Here is a 19,707-nt window from a genome sequence, read left to right as displayed (position 1 = left end):
TGGGTTCTGGGGCGCAGATGGTCAGGCTCAGTAGCAAGCACCTTTACCAACTGAGGCATCGCACAGCCTTGTCTATGGGGTTTATAGAACAATAGCAAAACCTGGACAAAGACTGAGGTATTCTCAGACTGGTTAATTCTCCAAGCTGTAATGGAATACACTAATGGGAGTTCCGTATGCCCTGTATAATCATGACCTGCTCACCAGTTAGGAGTGGTTGGAGCACTTCTCTGTCCAGCTCTGATTCCGTCTTTGACCTTGACTGTCTGAGAACTGTCAGTCACTAGCCAGTGCTGCTGCCCCCCCCCCCAACTTTGCAGGTGTCCCAAGCACTGTTAGTCATACTGAGCTCCCGTTTCTAGCATTTAAGCCATCAGGTAATAGCTCTTCCATGGCAGGAAGTTAACTCTATCCCAGCTCCCAGATGCATGTGCAGTCTTTCTTGACTACCTCACATTCGGCTCCTTGTGTATAGCATGGCCCACAGTCTGTCCTGAAGTGGGTACAGGCTTGCTAGTAGCCACCCTTATCATGCAGGCTGTTAGAATTAGCTGTAGGAGAAACACAGGTATGTGAAAAACAGCAGTGCCTTACATGTGCCCCTCAAGGGATTGGAGTGACCTGCTGTCACTGGCCCTGAGCCCTAGTCTTCCTCTTATCTAGATTGGTTATCTCTTACCCAGCCACAAGCCCTCTTCCCTTCGGTGCTCCACACCATCATTTTAACCCTTAACTTCCTTTCTCCCCAGCCTGTTCTCACTGCAACATGCGTGAGCAACATGGAGTTATCACCATGGGCCCTTTTCTTATACCTCAAGAGCATTGGGAGAACTTGTTCCCGAATCTTGTTGACACTGGGATTGAACTTGGTCTGGAGTAGAAACAGTCAGCAAATGCAAGCTTCTATTTCAGTCATGTTGGAGCTGGGTGGAGTAGCACCAGCCTACAATCCCAACTACTCAGGAGCTGAAGCAACAATATCAGACACTTCCAGCTATGCAGAAACAGAGAGAGAGAGAGAGAGAGAGAGAGAGAGAGAGAGAAGCTGGGACTGTAGTTCAGTGGTCCAGTATTTATCCTGAGAGGTACAGGGTCTCGGATTCGATCCCCAGTTCAAGAGAGCAGGCATCACCTTGAAGGCTCTGTTTTAAGACTCCATCAGCCAGTGGCCCAGAGGCTGTGAATTTAATTCTCCTGGGAAGAAGATAATCCTCTTTGGGGTCTAATAAGTGCACTTCTGGAAAAGTACAAAAATGGCGTGTGTAGAGATAAAGAAACTGGTCAGATCAAGAGCAGTGCTTCTCACGGACTCAGGTGTGCATGCAATAAAATCTCGTGTTCTTAACATGCCCCAAGCATGTAGGAGCAGTCACGTTAGACTTGGCTGAAACAGGACCATTTGCCTGTAAATGTTTAAGACATTCTGATGTATAGGGTTTTAAGCTTTGTGTCATCGGTTGTGTTGAATTAGGAACTATGACAATACTTACAGTTGTAAATTTATTTCAGGAGCAAGTGGCCCATGAAAAGAAGGGGACAGGGCGTGGTCCTAGATCCCAGAACAAGGAAGGAAACAGGAGACCTCCCAGAGCCTGGAAGGATGCCAGGCCCACAGCAAGGACCCAGGAAACACTCGCTGAAGAAAAGGGGATGGGTGAGGCTTATTTCAAGAGTGAAGCCACCCCTCTAAGGCACTCTTAGAGTGGTGACTGTGGTGGAGCAGTTCGGCTCCCTGCTTAGCATTCCTTGGCCTCTCCTGAGTTGCCTTAGCCTCCTTAGGCAATAGGACTGTCAGTCACATGGCCGGCTGAGTCAACCCTCAGGCCACCTTGAGTCTCCGGGAGTCTCTTTAAGGAAAGCTACAGGTAGGCTGCAGTTGATTGCTCTGCCTCTGGAAAATTCCGTCTCAGCTAGGGCTGATGGTGAAGTTTGTGCTGCTGCGTCTACCTGCCTGAGGCTTCAGTGAATTCCTAATTCTTCTGCAGCCATTCCTCCCTGGCTAGAGCGGGAGCCCTTACCCGAAGACCCACTGTAACTGGACCCAGAGTCAAGCACTGTGACAGGCTAGCGTCCCAAGCTCTTTCGGGAGCCCACCAGGAGACGTTCCTGTGATGCCATCCCAGGTGGTCATTTGTTTACGCCATCTTTCAGCAGTATGGTCAACCAGGTGACGTTTAAAAAAAAAAAAAAAAAAAAAAAAAACAGCAACAGCAGATTGGTCATGAGAGCAGCAGCTGAGCAGTAGGCAGGCCACACCGCAGACATGGCAAGCCGTTTGTTCAGTACCTTGGCAGGCAGAAAAGCAGGTCAAGTGACCACGGGGGGGGGGGGTGTTAAAGGAGGGTGCAAAGAAGGTAGAAAGCTGAGCCCAGAGCCGGACAAGAACTAATGATCCAGAGGAGGCCGTAGTCACCAGGAGGATCCCAAACTGCCGAGAGGTCTTTAGAACCAGTGGTCTGTCTTATCTGCCTTATCTGACTAAGGGCTATAAAACTGCCCAGTGGTAAGAGCGTGAAATGGCCGTCTACAGTGTAAACCAGGCCTCAGAGTCGAACCAACCCTGTGGACTGACTCCCTGGTCTTTCTTTGGCTTCTAGACTAGGACTTCTTCTGGAACTGTGGAGTAGTGGGGGGAGGGGGTCTACAAGTTAGGACAGCGATCCTGACACCTGCGGTGTTGCCCCTAGACATGCTTGTCTGGTTCCAGTCACAGAGGATCTTCGGGTAAGAGCTCCCGGCTCTCGCCAGGGAGAAATGGCTGCAGAAGAAGTAGGAGTTCACTGGGAACCTAACGCTACTTGTTAGAATGTAGAATAATGTGGATTGTAATTAGCCAGCGGGTCAACCCTCCATGGCTCACATTTCATGTCCGCTCCCCCAAAGAGCGCCTTGAATCCGCATCTTACCACGTTGCTAGGTGCTGTGGCTCCTTGGCTGGTAAACCTCCAGCAGGAAACATATGGCACCTCAAACCAGGCAGTCTAGGAAGAAGTTAACAGGCTGAACAAACATGTAATTTGGGTTTAGAGAAGCAGAAAAGAGCTAATATAGTGCTCTCCTGCTTCCTCCCTCACTCTAGGCCTGCAGGGAAGTAACTACGCCCTGGGACATGATACCAAGAAAGCAACCAGCCCTTGTCCTTAGCCAAGAAGGCTGGGGAACAAATGTCCAGATATTTCGGCCTGCCGGGATCCTTAGCCTCCTTCCAAAGTCTCCGTTTGAGCTGAGGCCAGTCTTGGCTGCCCTGCATTGCACTGGGAGGTCCAGGGGCCATGGAACTGCCCTTTGGGATCAACTATCTCCTCTGCTTCATACATAAAGAACAGTCCCAACAAAAGTGTATTTCAACCCGGGGCAGAAGTAGACTGTCAAGGCCTGTCATCAGAGGCGCTTACGCATTCAGGACCTACAGGACCTAGCTCGGAGATCAATGCTATAACGGCTGAACGTGTGTGAGGAAACCTTGAGGGAGAAGTGTTCACGGAAACTGCATTCATCACTAGGCGTCTAAAAACAGTTTGACGCAGGAGAAGGACCTGCCTTGTCCTTCACCATACCACACGGCAGATTTAAGGGCTCATGTCATTTGTTCCTTGACTCTGTTTTCTCCCTGGGGGCGTGGAGTTGCTTTTGGTGTTATCTTGGTTAGTACAGACTCTTCTGTGAGCTGGCATAAGTAGTCCCGTGCCACCATCCACAATACAAGCGATCAGGAGAGTAAGGGAGGGAACTTTAGTTCCCACCCACTCCTAGAAGGAGACAAGACCTCCTACTAATTCCTGGGTAGCCACCTGCAGGCAGGGGCATTGAGTGAGCTCTAAACCAAGTGTGTCAGTCCAGCAATGCTGCCCAACACATAACAAAAGCGACCTAGGAAGGATTGACTTTGGCTCATAGGCTGGGCACCTATAGCCAGTCACAGTAGCGAAGGCATGGCGACACGTGCCTGCATGAGAGCAGGAGTGTGCGGCCAGGTGTCCTCACCACGTATTTCAGTGCAGCAGGGCGCAGAGACCGGGATGCCAGCACAGCTTCCCTCCTTTTAGCATGTATTCAGCGGGTATCTTCGGCTCACCGGATGCTGCCACTCATACTCATAACTGTGGATCTTTCTAGAAATGCCCTCACAATCATACCCAGATTGTATCTCCGGTGATTGTAAATTCAGTCATATTGGTAAGCTCAAGTATTACATGCAGTCCCCAGTCCAGACAGCTAAAGGAGGACACTGAGGGTAGTAACCTAAGTGGCTTTTGTTAATAGGTTTAGCACAGATGTTGAACCAATCAGAATCCCCTGTTGGTTCAAGGTTCACCCCTCTAATTTAGTACCTGTGGCAAGATGTCCTGTGGGCCCTGGGCCAGTGGCTGAGCTGGCAAGGGACTGTCATCGTTACTGGGATCTCATCCTGGATTCACCTTGACTCCCTGGGATTTGTCATCTCCTTTAAAAAAAAAAAAAAAGACACAGAGTGTACAAAGAATTTTTACAGAGTAAAATGTGGCAACCTCACGAGGTAAGGGGGTAAGGGCAGACAGTAGTCAGAGAGACCTTTATTCACGCACACTCTTAAGAAGGGAGAAGGGACAATGGCCAAGGGACTCCTTGTGCCAAGTTATATTTGTATGCAAGCTTTGTACTGTTCCTTGATTTTTTTTCTTTTTCTTTTGGAACAGACCACTTCCTGAGGAGTGTTTTTCTACACAGGTGATTGATAGGCCTATTTGGATTGACTCAGAGGACAATGATTTGTCTTTGTGTGTTTGTTTTGTTTTTTTTTGGGGGGGGGTCCCCTCCTCATAAAGTCCATGGTTAGATAGTGATCCTATGACCTTTGGGGCAGTTCAGAATGTCATTTCTCTATCCAGCACCAGAGTAGCACCCAGAGCCCACTCTTCTGACCAAAGTTCCTAGTGTTATTAAGCTGCTGGGTATGAGGGAGCATCCTCACTGACTTTCCTGCTAACATCTGACTAAGTACCTGTGGCTGTTTGAAAAGGTGTTGCCCCCAGAAACTACGTATGTGCTTGAATGCTCACTTGGAGGAGGTGTGGCCTTGTTGGGGGAGGTGTGGCCTTGTGGGAGGTGTGACCTTGTAGGGGGAGGTGTGGCACCGTAGGGGTAGACTTTGAGATCGCCTTTGCTCAGACTATGCTCAGTGTGGCCCATAGTTTACTTCCTGTTGCCTGTGGGACAAAATGTAGAACTGTCAGCTCCTTCTCCAGCTCCATGTCCGCCTGCAGGCTGCCCTGCTTCTCACCATGACGATAAAGGACTAAGCCTTTGAAACTGTAAGCCAGCTCCAATTAAATGTTTTCCTTTGTAAGAGTTGCTGCGGTCATGGTGTCCCTTCACAGCAATAGAAACCCAAACTAAGACTACCTCAGGACACAGGGTAAGGGCTGGGGCAGCCAGTGTTATTAAAGCAGCAAATATGTAAATATCTTGCTGCTGTAATTTACCCTGTGACCATACCTGTGTGTGCAGTTGGACTGGGAACCCTCTTGTCAAGGTAACTACTGTGGTCCCAGATAGCTTGGACTTTGTTTTAGGTCTGAGTTTCAGTGCTTCATATTCCAAGTTACAAGATCCTTATTGGTCCTACCCAGAATATTTCTGCACGAGCTGTGGTATCTACAGGTCAAGGCACTCAGCGGGGGCTGAGGCCTTCTCAGGCACTGTCTGCAGAGTCACAGAACTCTTAGCTCCTCAGTTAAAATTATGCTCTCCTGGTAACTCATGCTCATAAACCGTGGTTCACCCTCCCCTTAGAACTCTCCTATCCAGCTCCAATCAGATCTGTGCATGTTCATTAAAAGATTACCATGCACCAGGTGGGGGTGGTGCAAGCCTTTAATCCCAGCACTCAGGAGGCAGAGGCAGGTGGATCTCTATGAGTTCGAGACCAGCCTGGTCTACAGAGTGAGTTCCAGGACAGGCTCCAAAAACTACAGAGAAATCCTGTCTCAAAACAAAACAAAACAAATCAAAAGGTTACCATGCGGGGCTGGAGAAATAGATGCTTTAAAGGTTAAGAGCACTGGCTGCTCTTCCAGAGGTCCTGAGTTCAATTCCCAGCAACCACAAGATAGCTCACAACCATCTATAATGAGATGTGGTGCCCTCCTCTGGCAGGCAGAACACCATCTACATAATCAATGAATAAATAAGTAAATGGTTACCATGTTCTCTACTAGAGAAGTCTCCCATTTGTTACTACAAGTTTTCCTTTGTCTGGCTTTATTTATTTGTGTATTCATATATTTATTATTTTAGGGGATGGTGGTTTTGAGACAGGGTTTCTCTGAGTAGCTCTGTAGACCAGGCTGACCTCAGACTTACAGAGATCCACCAGCAACTGTCTCCCGAGTGCTGGGATTGAAGGCATGCACCACTGCTGCCTGGCAGCGTCTGGCTTATTTCTATTCTCTTCCATGCCTCTGTATAGTGTTCCCCTACTCAGAGAAGATTTTCTCCTAAATACTGGCATCACCTGCTGATGGTTTTTCTCCTTAGAACTGTAAACTTCCTCAGGCCACAAATTCTGGTGGGTGGCAAAGAATGTGTATCCCACTGACTTTAAAGGAACCGAGTAGCTAGACAGAAGCTAAAGGGTAAAGATAAGCTTGGCCCTTCTGATATCACTGCGAGGCTGGTATTTTTCCCTGTATCCTGTGTGAATAAAGAAGCCCTACTTATAGTTTTCTACTGTGAGGCAAGGCCTAGCGCTGAGGCTAGCAGAAGCCTAAAACATAGTAATTACTATGTGGCTGTTAATCATGCATTTATCCATTCCTTTACTTAATTAACGGGATCGCTTAATTTATTAGTTTCATTCATTCCATTAGCCGATTCATTCCATCAACGCCATCTTTTCCTTTGAGGTCCCTGATGTGCCTTGACCCATCCAGCCTCCGGGGACACCACAAAGGATGAGATGGACAGGGGCCCTTCTTCCGTGGCGTCTGGGGTGACAGACACTAAACAAGCACTGGGAACTTCATCTAGGGGTGGCACACCGGCTCACCGGTGAAAAGGGACGGCGTTTCTAGAGTGTATGTGCAGGGTAAAGCGTCGTGCCTGAGAAGCAGAGGGAGCAGGGGGTGTGTAAGAGGTGGAGCGATGGCCCCCATTACCTTGTTTTATTTCTCCTCTCTGTGTTTCAGAAGAACTTTGCTCTTCTTCTTTTATGGAAATGTCCTCTTTTGGACTCCATACCCCACTGAAATATAAAACCCAAATTTCCAAAAACCTCAAAAAAAAAAAAAAATGTTTTTTTTTTTTTTTTTTTTTTTTTTTTTTTGTTAGAAACCTGAGCCAACTTTGTAACTAACTGCAAACTAAACCTATCAATGATCTCGAGGGTCAGCCATTTTTCCCCCCTGTGAAAAGCCAGATAGTGTGAATATTTTCCATTTTGCAGGCCAATAGGTGTCTGTGGTGAGTACTCTACTCTTCCCCATGGGAGCAGCCAAAGGCAACTTGTGAATGAATGGATTTGTGGCAGCATCCCAATAAAACTTTATTTGCAAAAGCAGCAAGTAGGGCATGGCTCCTAGATTGTAGTTTGTCAACTCACAACCAACTTCTAATGGTAATTATTATTTTGAAAGATTTTTATTGTCTTTAATTTTTAATGGGGGGGGAGGGGGTGTCCCTGTGCTCTTGAATTGAGCTGGAGCACTGAGCCAGGCACTGTCATGAGGGAGCCCCTGAACGGAAGGAACTTCATTGACTATTTGCGATACTATTCTATTGAGATGCTTTTCAAACTCCATCCAGTATCATCGTTGTTCTGTTTGTCATTTTAACACAAACTGCTCTGGGCTGGAAACTCACTGTATGGCCCATCTAGCTTCAAACTTGCAGTATTTTTCCTGCCTTTGCCTTCCAAGTTTTATGGACCACCAGGGCCAGCACAGTTATTTAAATTATATCACGTTTTTTTCTAAAGCCAAGCTAAAGCCCTTTTTATCCTTTGCAATGGACCGGTAGTCACCTCCCGTCAGAAGTAGTTACACCAAGTAGCATGAAGGGGAGAGCAAACCTCAGGCAGAATTACTCAAAACCTGTTTAAGCCAGCAAGTGTAGGCATGGGCATGAAAGCCAGCCCTGAAAGTCTGAAAGATCCAGCTCTGAATCCCAGTGATGGTCAGTCAGTCTTGATAAATACTTTGATTGGCTCGGTAAGCATGTAGGGAACTGCTGCACAGTTAAACACCCCTGCTGTTTTTCCAGAGGACCCAACTCTATTCTGAAAAACGTGGCAGCTCTCAACTGTCTGTAACTCCAGTTCCAAGGGATCTGGCACCCTCTTCTGACCTCCGTGGTCACTGCACACAGATTGTGCACCACAGACGTGTGTGTGTGTGTGTGTGTGTGTGTGTGTGTGTGTGTGTGTGTGTGAGTGTGTGTGAGTGTGTGTGTGAATTATTCTCAGAGAGAACTAACTAGGGCAGGAATACCTGCCCTGAATGTGACTGCTACCATCCCATAGGCTGGGAGTCTGGAATCAAAGGAAGAGGAGGAATCCAGCTAGGATGGGTATTCAGTGTGTCTCTTTCCTGGCTGCCAAATGTTCACGGCTCTGTTCTACCATGTCCCATGCCATAATATATGGAAACCATGAGCCCATTGTTCATTTAGGTAATCTCCACAAGTTGATGTCTAACTAAGCCACTTAGACCAGACAGTAGCTCATGAAAAGTTCTTATAAAGCAGATCCCCAGTGATCCCACCGCAGAGCTTAGCTCTTCTGGCTGGACCAGCAGCTAAGCCCTGCAGTGACCTTGGCACACCATGCTGAAAAGAGTAAGCATTTATGCTCACTGATTTCCTGTCTCCACCACACAGCACCAAGTAGGTCTGCATTAAATGCATGCCCATTCCAATATTCTCGAATCTTCTGCTAGTGAAAATCTAAGGCCATGGCTTAGTAAAATGTTTCATAGCTTGGAGTTGCATTCCTGAAGTTTGCATTCCTGAACAGAGCCTTTGCATATTGACATTTTAGTGCTGTATTAAAAGCAACTTACCTTATATGCCATCCTAGAGCCTTTATCTAGTAGCTGATGGAAGCAGAAGCAGAGATCCACAGCTGAGCACTGAGCTGAACTCCTGGAATCCAGTTTCAGAGAGGGAGGAGTGACCACGCTCAGGGAACCTACAGAAACAGCTGATCTGAGCAAGTGGGAGCTCACAGACCCCAGTTGGACAACTGGGAAACCCGTATAGGACCAAACCAGGCCCCCTGAACGTGGGTGTCAGTTTGGGGGCTTGGACAGTCTATGGGCCTCTGCCAGTGGACCCAGTATTTATCCCTAGTGCATGAATAGGCTTTTGGAGCCCATTCCCTATGGAGGGAGACTCTCTCAGCCTAGATAGAGGGGGGAGAGCCTTTGTTCTGCTGAAATGATGTGACAGACTTTGATGATCCCCCATGGGAGGCCTCACCCTCCCTGAGGAGTGGATGGGGAGGGTGGGATGGGGAGATGATGGGGGAAGTTGGAGGACAGAAGGGAGAGGGAACTGGGACTGGTATGTAAAATACGATTGTTTTTTAATTTAAAATTAACATTAAAAAAGCAACCTGCATTATACATTAGAGTGTATACTGTGAGATCATTTAAATTATACAAAGTACAATGCACCTCTCTTCTTTTGTAATTAATACTTTTTTCTTTTTCTAGTTACTTGTTCTGGACCTCTTGAGAGGTGTAGTAAATTTTATGACTTCATTTTTAATTTGGAAATTGTGTCAATATATTCTAAAGTAATTATCATATCCCAAAGTCTAAAACAATCCTTAACTATTCTTCTCTTCAGAATTGTACTGTTAGAAAATCAATACCTCTACCTCACTAAGTAGTTCCAACAAACTTTTCCTGTATGAAGGGTGATGGCCTATAACACAGACATGCCCCAACGGAACACAAGAGAGACACTGACCTCATAAAACCTTTCAAGCATGAAAATTTGGGACATGGTTTTCATGCAAATGGAAGGCATGCATGTGAAAATGTTAAAAGAAAACTTTCTGTTCCAAAACTCATGGGCCAGGAAGAAGGCTCAGCAGGTAAAGGTGCTTGCTACCAAGACTAATGATCCGAGTTCCACCTCTGGGACCCACATGGTTAAAGGAGACAGCTGACTCCTATAAGTTGTTCTTAGTCCTCTACACAGAGCGCACATGTACCCCCCCACACACACACTCACATAAGTGCCAATATGTAATGATAACTTTAAGAGCTTGTTTAGATGGATATGCAATGTACATCTAAGAGCTTTGGTGAAGGAGTTGTGTTGGTCAGTTCACAGAGTGAGGCAACCTGAAACAAATGCCCAAGGACGTTAATTTATTTAACTAGACATGCTCTAAAAGTACTCAGCAGGAGAGAGACAAGGTTAGCTTTGCTGTCTATAAACTGCCAACACCATCCTTTAACAACCATCCCATTATAATAACTCCGTGGGGGTTGGCTGTGAGTCAGCTGATCTGGCTTGGGTTCAGCCAAGCTTGCCTCCAGTGCAGGTTGAATGGGGACTCTGTTGTAGGCTGTGTTCAGCTGGAACATTCTAGCTGTGGCAACTCTGCTCCGTGTGGCTTCCATCTTCCTGCTTGGGGTGGGGGGTGGGGGGGAGAGCGAGGTAGACTTGGTTCGCCCTTCTTTTAGTGACGGCATGCACAAAAATGAGAGATTGGGAGTCCCCCGTGTACTCGAAGTCTCTCCTAATACATTGGCCAAAGCAAGCTAAATAGCCACCGCAGAATCAAGGGGCTGAGAAATGTGTGTGTTCTACTTTCTGCAGGGAAAAGCCACAAAGCGATGCACCTGTTAGGCAGTTAAAGTGTGGGAGAAACGGTGCCTTGTACTGTCTTTACCGTGGCTTGCCTTCTACTCATCTGGCTGTGCCATATCCGCCTGGAAAGGCATGAGAGAACAAACCTTAAAACAGGCTTAGCAGAAAGAAGAGCGTAGTAGAATGAGCCACGGGCTCTGTCGCATGCTACACTCCAGTGCACGATTGATTCCACTCCCTGTATCAGCAGTGTGACCTTGGGGAGCTTAGACCCTCTCCAGGGCGAGTGCCCTTCCTTAGCATCTGTTGCTCTTCCTGATGGCAGCAAGCTGCTTTCAGGGAATCCCCCTCCCCTCATGGAATGTCCCCAGTGTTTAAAACCAGGGGATGGGTAGATTTGTTCCCACTGGATTTCACTCAGCTCAGTGTTCTAGCACAGACAACTGGCCACTGCCCAATACTGACCTGCGGTTGGTAGCCTCCTTGAAGCATGAAGCCGTCTGGCATCACACCTACATAGGCATCATGCATCCAGGTGGGGACCCTGCAGTTTGATGTCTGGGCATGAATCCTGGCTCTGACCTTGCATGAGTGCCCTGAAGGAGTCGCAAACTTCCCAGCAGTAGAGTCGGGGTGACAGATAGCATCCACTGTATGGAGCAACTGCATGGCTTCCATTAACGGACACTTAAGAGCCGTGTTTTCTTTGAAGACATTCAAAGATGTATTCCTGTTGAATTTAACAGTTTTCAAGCCTAACCATCCTTTCTCCTTATCCAGTCCACTTTTTGCGTTTTGGCACAGTTTGGATCAGTTAAATAAGACCTGTCTCTGCCCAGCTCACATACCACAGGGACACCTGTCACCTGGATTTGATGACCCATCCCCTGGTCTGATACACTGCTTACACTTGCGTCAAAGGAAAGCACAAGGTGAAGTCTGTCCTTGGAATTGCTTTTTATGAATGCGGTACATCCTGAGAATGTTCGGGGTAAAGCTGGCACTGTCCTGTCGTGAAAAGAGCCACTCAGCAGGGCAGAGCCCTGGTGATAGAGCAGGAGCTGCACACACTCTCCCTTCTACTTGGCCACTTAGCCTGCGGCCACCCTGAGATGTTCACTGGCCTCCACAGTTCCCATAACTCTTGCCTTTTTAAGAAGCATTTGGCACAGTTACAGCCTCCCGTGGATGGCACAGCATCCCCCGGGGCCCACAATCCGCTCCCCCTCCCACTTCCTGCCAGGGCGGTGTTTCCTGCAAGAGAGACCTATAGCAGGCTGATGGCCTTGAGTTAAGGGCTGCTCCAGGAACATCCCGGTCACCCAGGAACAGAAATGAAGGAGTGCGTCTATTCTCCACCGTCACTGGGACAGTGAAGGCAGCTGACAGGGATGCTCTAGGGATGCAGTCGTCCTCTGTTTGGAGATATATGAGGCATGTCTTCGAGGGTCCCTGGCGCTAACATTTACATGGAATGATGGAATTTAACGGACCCTGTGCTCTTTGCACTGAAATCCCTCCCTTCAGAGAGAGGGACCTGAACCCTAGACATGCTAACTTTGTTGATTAGGCAGCCAGGATGACAAGGACGTATGAATCCATGTAACTGAGCAATGGTGAAGGATCTGGAAAGACTCAGGGTTCTTTCCCTAGAGACTGAGGCATTAAGTGTAAAAATAAGCCCTGAGATCTAAATATCTGAGGGGTTCGTGTATTTAAAAAGAGCTTTCTAAGAGATTAGAAGTATCGAGGATGAAATGGTTGCCCCCAGAAGCTTGAGTGCTGTCTCTGGCGTGTCCACTCATAAACAGATAACATGTGGAGAGAGAAACATAAACAGGAAGGCAGAGGAAATGACTAAAATAATAAACACTGAAAACGGCAAGCACTGAGGGGACAGGAGCAACTGGAAGCGTCCCGGACCCGTGCTGGGAACGGGACAGTGGTGCCAGCATGGAGTCAGGCAGTTACTGTAAGGTTAGCTTAGGTCTTCCCTGCATTCAAGCAATTCTATTCCTAGGAGCAGACACAGAACTGCATATGCATGCTTTGCCGAGAACATATACGCGTTATTCCTGCTGACTATTCCTAGCAGCCCAAGGGGAGACCCTCAAGCCATGAACAGAATGAATAAATGAAGGCAAGTATATCCACACAGCAGAATATTACTCAGGGTTCAAGGTGCTACATGAGGGCCACAGAGCATTTTCAGCCTCACAGGTCAGCTCTGTCAGTGTCGGACAAGAGCAGGCAGACATACACAGCGACACACGGGCAGAGATCTCTCAGAAACATTTTACAAAGCAGATGGCATGCATGGCGTGTTCCCTTTTCTGAAAGTTCTTTAAGGTACAGAGTTATAATATATGTGGGTATGAGAAGATTTACAGTGGTTTAAAACAGACCTTTAAAGCCAAGTGTGGTGATGTACACCTCCAGGCTGAGCGTTTGGGAAGCTTGGGGAAGAAGATCGTGCATGAGTTTGGGGCCAGCCTGGGCTACATGCTGAGCTCCAGGCTGGTCCAGTCCGTAGCTAGCCTAGACCTGTGTCAAAAGTTGAAAACAAGCTAAAAATATTTAACAAGTCTTTAAATAAACAAGGATTGAGAATTGGCCCGTGAGATTACCATGGTTTAGTGACTAATCTCAAATGAAAGATGCCATCAACCTAGTAAAAAAATTCATAACTAGTGAGAAGCTCCTGTGTGCAAGGCGCTCCCAACACCCCCTCCTCATGAAAACTAAGAGAAGCAATTTTCTATACACGTTTTTATAGATTAGAAGTGGAGGCCAAGAGATGTGAATTTAGCCAGGATTACTAGTCAGCAGAAACAATGCCATTGTTTGAGCTCAGATCAGTCTGATATTGACCCACTTCTTAAGCTGCCTCCACAGGCTCCAAACGCAAACATGGAATCTTACATCAACGGTGTAAAAATAAACCGTAAGCCCCACCCCAAGAAATACTATCCCTCTATCACTGGGTTCTCTCCTGCCAGCAGCCACATCTTATTATAAAAGATGGTGCCTGCCGCCTGTGGCAAGGGCTGGCACAGATTGATCACAGGCTATTCTCCTGGGGGCTCCCTCCAGTAGAGCAACCCTATTTTTCCATCGCTCACATGAGCCAGTGTTATCCCGAAGTGTTCCCATCTAGCCTCAGAGTTTGCAACCATAGGGGTAAAGTGTGTGATTCAGTGTGGTGGTCTACAAGCAAACTAGCAGCTCTTAACGTCTGTTGGAGCTCATCCTGCCCCTGGGCTGGCACCTGGGACTGAACATGGGCAGAGCTCTGGGACCCTGCATGTCACCTCTGGACGTCCTAGATATGATTTATTTCAATAATGTGGTCTGTAGGTGACATGCATAGTCTTCCTCTAACTGAGATGGAAAACTAAGGCTCAGGAAACAGCTAAGGGAGGCTCCTGTGCTGTGTCTTGGTTTTCCTTCTGAAGTTCTATCAGGCACCTCACCTTCCTTGTTTCTGGTCCATAGTCAGTCACCAGAGAACTCCCATTTCAAGTGCAATGACAGTGTGAACAAGGTTCTTGTCATGGAACACCCATCTGCCCAGGACTGCCTGGGTGATTGGACAAACTGTCCTCCTGCCCTTCTTCTCCAGGAGGCCGTCGGTCCTCAGCAAATGCCACCAGTTCAAACGCAAAGGAAATGGAAGTGTGACCTTTGCATAGATCCTTCTCTGGGCGAGCTCCCCCTTGCCATGGGCTGTGAGGAGCTCCTTCCCTTTCTGAAAGGCCATGGAGGGCGCTCACCGCAGAGGGGCTTTCAGTGTTTAACTGTAGTGCAGGCAGGGAGAGCATTCCATCCGCCAGAGGAGTCACCCACGCTAAGTTCTCCGGGAACTTCTGCTGCTCCCAACTCATCAGCGCCTGTCTTCTCTTCTGGTTTCTCCTGTCAGAACAATTCCGTCCTCTATGTCAAGGTGCTCCTCTGGCTTCAGGCTGCCCCTAAGACTGACTAAGCTTTATTGTCAGGAAACAAGTTTCCATGGAATTTGGTGTTCCCTAGAGTGTCTCCTGTCATCTCAGTCCCTTTACTTTTTTTTAAAGAAAAAAAATTATTTATTTTATGGACAGTGCTGTTTTGCCTGCAAGTATGTCTGAATTGAGGCATCGGATCTCCTGCAACAGGACTTACAGACAGTTGTTAGCTGCCGTGTAGGTGCTGGCAATTGAACCTGGGTCTTCTGGAAGAGCAGACAATGCTCCCAACCACTGGGCCATTTCTCCGGCCCTAATTCCTTTATTTTTAAATTTGTTATTTTTTTTTTGAGAATTTCATGTATGTGGACTTTATTTACATCATTTCTCCTCTTTGTCCCCCTCACCAACTCCTCCCATGTCCCCTCCATCACTTTTCAATCCCTGGACATTTAGGAGAAGGTGACATTTTTAAAATATCATCATTCCTAAGTAGAAGGACTGTCCTGTTGTTCATCTAGAATGTCTGTCAAATCTTTTTTTTTTTTTTTTTTTTTTTTAAGCCTTGTGGATCTTTGTATAGATTTATTCCTTTGTAACTGTTTAAGGTCCACTCAGAAAGCTGTATGGTAAATGGTCAGAGCCTACTTCCAGGTTGAAAACCTATCAAAACTCACCAATCCCTGAGCTTGAAAACCCACCAATCCCTAAGCCTAAGCTAACAAACAAAACCCCCCTACCAATCCCTTGGCTTAACTTGAAACCATGCCAGTCCTCACCCTGGAAACCTCCACCCAGGAAAACTCCTCTCCAAAGGTACCATGTATAACCTGCCTCCTGCTCAGTTCCCTGCTCTTCTCCCTGAGTAGAGGCAGCCCCCTCCTGTGTGTCTTCCAATAAATCTTTTGTGTGAGGTTGTGCAGAGAGACTTTATGGTATTCCTTGGCTCCCAACCACCAGGGTACCTTTCCCTTCAAAGCTGTAACACTCACATAGGGGAAATATCTTGCCTCGGAGCTACAATACTTCCATTGGGGAAACTTTTCCCCTCAGAGCTGTAACACATGCATTGGGGAATCTTTTCTCCTCAGAGCTGTAGCGCTTACATGAACTACTTTATAAATATTTATCATTATACCGATAGGTAAGTGTAGTTCTTATACCTCATCAAAGAAACTTTTCTTTGCAACAGATGGAGATCACTACAGAAAACCACAACTGATCAAAATACTAAGAACAAGGGATGGTGTGATGACCAGTTCCAACTGATGCTTCTATAACACAGTTCCTGTACTTAAGGATCAGAGGTAATTCCAGAAGAGAGAAAGATTGTAAGAGCCCGAGGAACAGATGCCAGAGAAACCAGTTAGGACACACATAATCCAGCCTGCATCCCTGCCAAGATGATGTGTATTGGAAGACAGTGTTTTATTCATACTTTCAAAATTAATTAAGAGAGCTAAAGTGTGGGTTGGTTTGTTTTCTATGGTGCTGGGAATGAAACCCAGGGCCTTATGTATGCCACAATGGATCTACCACCGAGCTTATACCCTCAGCTTATGGTGGTATTTTATAAGAGAGATTGTTTATTGTTATAATATACAAGTATGTAAATGAGAGCAGAGTTACTGTTGATATAATCATATAATAGCAGTTATCACAGAGTTACTGTTGATATAATCATATAATAGCAGTATACACAGAGTTACAGATAGCAGGCCTGCATCGCAAGAGTTTACTCCCTATCCCCATGGGGATAAACAAACTGGTAAACAGGGACCAGATAACTCTGCAATGCCTTCAGGCAGACATCTGAGGCAGCCCAGGCAAAAAGGATGGATGCCCTGTGCCTAAGCCTCGGTCTACCAGTTAGAAAGCAAAACCAGTTTCTTGCACACTGGCAAATTTGCCCTCCCCACCCCTGGCCCGCTGATTTGCTGTGTGCTTAGTTCACAGGGAGTATGTTGCTGAATGGGCAGGAAGCACTGTGAACATTTCTTTGTGCCCTCTGTTAATTTTCTTAATCTCTAACACCTCCCTTAGCTTTATCTTCATGCCTGTGCATTCTTGCATTCCTTTGACACTCAGTTTTGTGAGTCTCCCAGCTAGGATTCCTACTTCAGCCCCCACATTCCTGTCAGAGTTATCTCTAGAATGTAAATTTGATTGCATTCCTCCCCCACTCCCTGAAACTTTCCAGACAGGAGCTGCAGTAGGCTAAAGGTCAGCCCATGAACTTGGCATAGAAAGCCCTTGACGCTCTGGCCTCTTATCTGTTCAATGACTTCCTTCAGACTGCACCCTTCACTTTCAGGTCGTCTTGAGTTCTCCAAATGTCTTAGTAAATGTTTACTATTTTAGAGTATAAGCATGAAATTCTCACGTGTCTAGAAACTGAATTCCTTCTAGAGGACATCATTAAAATAGTATGTTAAGAAGTATCTTGTCTCGTATTGTTTTGTCTGGCCATTTTTGTTTTATTGGACTTTTGCTTATATGTTATACTTTTTGATTTTGTGTTTTTTGAGGGTTTTGTTTCTTGTTTTTATTTTTTTTAGTGAATATATGTGAGGGTTTCTTTGTTGTTGTTGTTGTTGTTTTTTTCATGCCTGTTTGTTTTTTAAAGAGAGAAAGAAAGGATATGGAGTTGAGTGTGTAGGGAGAGTTTAGGAAGAGTTGGGGGAGGGGTAAATGTGACCATAATAGATTATATGAAACTTTTTATTCAAAAATTAAAATTTAAAAATGGGCAAAGTAAAAATAAATAGATTTAGTAATATTCTAAAAATAGAAAGTATCTAAACAAGACTATAATTTCCCAAAGAACATTTGTACTTTTCAAATCCTATGCTAATATGAAGGGGTTCCTATATACTTTAGTTCCCTTGTAATGCTAATAACCAAACACAGTCAGACAGGCATTATTAACTAGACTGACAAAGGAAAAAACTTAATCATAAAAATTTCTTAGGATGCTCAGGATGTAAGTGACAATAATAATTTAACCTGTTCACTCCTAAACCAGAGTCTCTTTGCTGAAAAATTTAGATCTTTCTCTGGGAAGAGCCATGGAGTGGAATGAAAACAACAATAAAACTAACATATAAACATACCCCATCCCCCAAGCAAAGGCATCTATCTTTGTGGAATCCTGGGTGGGGTGACAAGTTAGTCAATAAGAATCACACTAACATAGGTATAGAAAAAACAAACAAATAAAAAAAAAAAAAAAACAAACAAACGAGTTGCCAGCAAGTCAGACAGTGGTGACTGGCTGTAGATGTCCTGACAAGAGCTACATTTCATCCTGCTCTGCTGGGCACTCACATCATTTTGAATCAATAATTCAGGAGCCTAATGGGATAATTCCCTACGAGTCATTTCAAGTAGGCCCCAGAGGTACGGCAAAACAAAAGCCCTGTCTTTCTTTGCTATTTTTATTCCTTGCCCATCATAACTAGATAGTAAGACCCCATTGCTGATAGAGAAATCAACCTCAAGTGACCGGGAAACTCTCTCCTGCTCTTGGCTAGTTTACATAGTGCTAGGTGTTATAGAGTCTGCTAGGTGAGAAAATGTATCAATTGTCTCACAGCACTGAAACCTGCATGCTATAATACTGGCCTTCTGCGCAAGAATGTGCCCACTGCTGGGGCAGTGGCATGATGGCTATGGGAGTTACCAACTGCTTTCTGATTGGCTATGAGGCCTGATCCACAAAAGGGATTTCATGCCTGGTACGCTCAGATTGAGGAGATCATAGTCTCTAAGGGAACTTCTGTTGTTATTATGTTTTGGGGCCTTAATACCTTGTTTGTACTTATAAATTTGTGTTGTCCTAAACTTCAGCCAGATAGATTTTTTTTTTTTTTTTTTTTTTTGTCTTTTTTTTCAGCAAGAGTAGCAATAATGCATAGACTCTTATCTGGCCAAAGTGCCATATAAAAGTAACTGTTGAGGGCTCAGCTGTGGATGAATCATCTGTATTAACTTTTGTCTACCTAAAGCTCCGGTAACATTTTAGAAGAACGGGCAGAAAGAATGTACAAGTTGATAGAGGAGGAGACAGAGAGATTTCTGGACATGATTGTAGCATACATCAATTCACAGGACCTGTGGTTACCTGCCCAAGATTTGCCCAAGATCATGCTAGTAAAAAAAAAAAAAAATCTCAGCACAAATGGGGGAGGGACCCTCAAGAACATACCCTTAGTGGAGAGCTACCAATGGTTCATAGTTGCTGACAGAGATCATGACTAATGGTAGGTTGTTCATGCCTCTGTTGGATGGTCCCATACACATGGAGTAATTGGACTCAGAGGGTTGCTTACTAACAGCAAAAAGAGGAGGACATGAAATTAGGAGGGTGATGGAGAGGGAGGAGTTGGAGGGAGGTAATGATAGATGAATGTGATCAAAACATATTGTGGAAATGTATCAAGAGTTTAAATTATTAACTTTAAAAAGAACTCAGGAGCATAGTGAGCAGATAGGCGCATAGATTCTCACAAGCATCTCCTTACTGTTGACAAGTGCATGTGCCAAGTTCTCTGCAGGCAGAGGCAGGGAGATTAGGAAGGTCTACACTTAGTTCTTGCTCCAAGTGGTTATATATACATATTACAATGATCACAAGCATCTTTATTTTAATCCGTTTTTGTCCTTGTTTCTGCTGGCCTGTTGTTGCAGCACAACAAAACTACTATAGAGAATTATTAAAGGAATAGTGTCATGGCAACGACCAAACCTGACCATATTGTTTTTAGGCTTTTGGAATTGGTTTGTAGGTTAAAGAGCACCTCAGGTCCTACATGCAGAGATCAATGGATGATCCTACTAAAAGCTAAGATAACCAGAGAGCTGACAGAAATGTGGATAGTAAATGCTGTGCTCATCAGATTTTAGGTGAAGTTCTAACAGGAATTGGGCTACAGGTCATTTATGTCACAATTTGGCAAAGAACTAT

The sequence above is a fragment of the Phodopus roborovskii genome, unplaced genomic scaffold, assembly GCF_943737965.1.
Source record: "Phodopus roborovskii unplaced genomic scaffold, PHOROB, whole genome shotgun sequence".
In the NCBI taxonomy this organism is placed as follows: Eukaryota; Metazoa; Chordata; class Mammalia; order Rodentia; family Cricetidae; genus Phodopus; species Phodopus roborovskii.
Note: the sequence above shows the minus strand (reverse complement) of the source record.